Genomic DNA, 3,621 nt, shown 5'->3' with positions numbered 1-3,621 from the left:
AAATTCGACATATATAGAAATAAATGCTCTTATATAACCACACCAAAAAGTGACAGAATTTCAAATATTGATTAGCACCAGTTAAAGCATTAAAGTTGAATTTCATTTAATACAGATGTCTTATCTTTCACAGCACAAAGGACTTCGAAAAATTTGAAATCAGTTTCTCATTTCAAACTCACGTATTTCTAAAAGCAAAAGCAAAAAGAAATTAATTAAAAGTAAGTTTGTGACCTCTGAACTAATCAAACTGCAACTGTGTCAGAGGCCACTGAAAGATCAGGTCAGGTAGAAATGAATAGAAGCATCATTCCTGGTTGGGGAGAGGGTCGGGCCCCTGCCTAGAGATGTGACATTCAGGAATCCTTGCCTCCTCTACCACACCCACAGAGACAGCACGTAAAACAAAAACTCCAACAGCAGCCCATAGAGCCTCTTGCTCAGAATGGAAACCAGCCTCCTGAACCTATGAAGACAACAGCTCTGTCTGGATGTTGGGTGAGCCCTTTCTATACCTAACGTTGTGCAGGACACAGTGCCATTTATCCCAATGATATTCTCCTGAGAAAGTCATGGAGTTCTAGCATATCAGACCTTTTAACGCTTGGCCCAATAGAATGCACCTTAGCAATAATTTCTCAAACTTGCTAGCCTGAAACTCCATCCATGCAATATAGTACATGACTGACCTGGGCGCAACACCTTCATCTTAGGCACATGTTTTGATTGGTATGTTCTGTCATAGTACTTATTCATGAAATAGAAGGAGAGAATTGTGGAAACACTGTAAGTTAAATTTACTGCTGGGAAGCCTGCACTCTCAGCTTCAAGGCTCCTGCTTGAAAAAGGTGTTGCTCCTCCTTTCACCATCCTTACCAAAAACAGAAAATATTCCTCCAAACAACGGTTTAGGGAAGAAAAATATTTATTGGGCTTGCTAACAGAGTATATGATGATGGTGAGGTGGTACTTAAAAAGGTATGGGCCCAAATGGATCAAAGACCTCAATATGAAGCCTGAAACTCTATTACTGTTAGAAGAAAACATTAGCAATAACCTGCAAGATATAGTTGTAGGAAAGGATTTTCTAAACCAGACATCAATTGCCCAGGAAACAAGGTCAAGAATAAACAAAAAGGACCTCATTAAACTAAAATCTTCTGTACATCAAAAGAAGCAACCAAGGGAGTGAAGAGAAAACCCACAGAGTGGGAGATAATCTTCACCAGCAACATATCTGACAGAGGTTTAACATCCAGAATATATAACGAATTCAAAAAACAAAAAATCAAGAAAGGAGGTAACCCAATTAAAAGACAGGCTAAGGAACTGAACAAAGAATTCTCAAAAGAAGAAATAAAGGCGGCTAAGAAGCCTCTTAAAAGGTCTTCAACATCACCAGTAATTAGGAAAATGCAAATTAAAATCACTTTAAGATTTCATCTTACCCCAGTCAGACTGACTAAGATTAAGAGCACAAATGATACCAAATGTTGGAGAGAATGTGGGGAAAGGGGAGCACCCATCCACTGCTGGTGGGACTGCAAACTTGTTCAACCCCTATGGAAAGTATTATGGAGAACTCTTTAAAAAATTGCAAATGAACCTACCATTTGACCCAGTTATACCACACATTGGCATAATCAAAGAACTCATCCTATTGCAGAGACACTTGTATAAATCCATGTTTGTTGCTGCTTTTTTCACAACAGCTGAGAGATGGAAGCAACCTAAGTGTCCCTCAACTGACGAGTGATAATAAAAATGTGGTCCATTTGTACAGTGGAGTTTTACTCAGCAGTAGAGATGAAATCATGAAATTTGCAGGTAACAGGATAGAACTAAAAACTGTTATACTAAGTGAAGTAACACAGACTCAGAAAAAAACAACAATGTATGTACTCCCTCATATGTGGATCCTAGCACGAAACCCTGATAAGTGAGTATGTATCCAGATATAACTACAAGAACCAGGATAATGAAAAGGAACCAGGGAGGCAAAGGAAAAGAAAGAATCAGAAAGAGAAGAACAGTAAGAAACAGGCGTTAATAAGGGAGATATGGATAAATATGGGGTTATTTTAAGGGAAGGAGTAGGGAAGGTTATACAAGGAAGATAGGGGATAAAGGGAAAGAAGGAGTTCAAGAGAGGTGGGACCATAGGAGAAGGTTATTATTAAGGGAAAAGTGGGAAAAATGGGGGCACCTTAAATGAGAAAACCATAGTCGAAGTGTTAGACAATGCGGGAGATAAATAATGCCTTGCTAGTTTATTAAAAAAAAAAAAAAAAACAGAGGGAACCATTTTAGTCCAACAACCTACTGACAAATTATACATACAACTAGATCAAAGAATATAATATGTGTCTAGGCAAGGTTTATTAGGGAACGTTTGGTCTTTGCCCAAGCTTGAGCTACATGGCACATGGTAATTAAAAGTACCAGACTTGTGGAACTAACCTTCTTGGATGATTAAAAGCCATACTGTGAGGCCTATACTAATTTGGTCAGAGGGACATAAAGGACAGTTTTTGTTGCTTGCCCTTCTAGTCAACTAAGTTCCAGGGGACTATGACCATCTCTCAAAATGTTCTCTAACTGTGGTGACTCACCTGCTCTCTTGATCAAGGAGGCCATGGACACCCCATGAGATGGACTTGAACCAATGCCCAGTCTACAAAGAAGAAGGTCAACTGAGAGGTTCCAAGCGAAGCCAACCATGGTTGAGTAGGACCTTTGACTTATCTTCACATGGATGGAACTGGTAAAAGATAGAAGCCAGGGGCTTCTCCCAAGCCCATGTGACCCTTGAGGAACAGATCCTCAAATGACCTTAAGAGTAAAAATAAATTGATTTGGGCCAATTGTAGGGTCTTAAACACCCAAAAGATAAGTATAACCAAAGATTAATGGGTCAATATAATTTTTAAGACCATATATATGGCTAAAAGCTACATAATAAGAAAGAAACAATTCCAGACAGGAGATACCTTCCTTTGAGTTATTGGCCAGGGTGGCCCAAAAGACTCCCAGTCAGCCACCCAACATAGAACTGGGAAAATGAACAGCAGACCCCAATCTTATCTAAAGGAATATTGACTATGGATTGCTGCTAGATGAGGAACAGCTCACCTTCCTAAAAAAGGATCTCTATATAGGCTGACTAGATTCAGCTGATGGACAAGCAGTGGGGAATTGGTGGGGGTGCAGACAGCACAGTGGACAGTAACAGGGATGACAGAGTATATGGACTCCAGTGGCGGGGGGTTGCTATAGGAGGGTGCAACTTGGGAAGTGGGTATATAGATGAATAAGATTTCTTGGTATGTTCTAGTTGATTCAAATAGAAAGTGAATCTGTATACATATATAGATAGATAGATAGATAGATATAGATATAGATATAGATATAGATATATGCAAAAAAACAAGTAAATAAATGACATATTTGAGGAGGAAGCGGAAAAATGTACTTCATGTTAATTAGTAGAGGTGATAAACATTACCATTGAAATCTACCTGATGACTTTATATGCATGCTTAGATGCCAAGGAACTCAGAAAGTAACCGACTGTGACTAGTAATAATCAGATATATAAAGATTAGAAATGCATGTGCAAGG

The sequence above is a fragment of the Nannospalax galili genome, unplaced genomic scaffold, assembly GCF_000622305.1.
Source record: "Nannospalax galili isolate Female #2095 unplaced genomic scaffold, S.galili_v1.0 scaffold1045, whole genome shotgun sequence".
In the NCBI taxonomy this organism is placed as follows: domain Eukaryota; kingdom Metazoa; phylum Chordata; class Mammalia; order Rodentia; family Spalacidae; genus Nannospalax; species Nannospalax galili.
Note: the sequence above shows the minus strand (reverse complement) of the source record.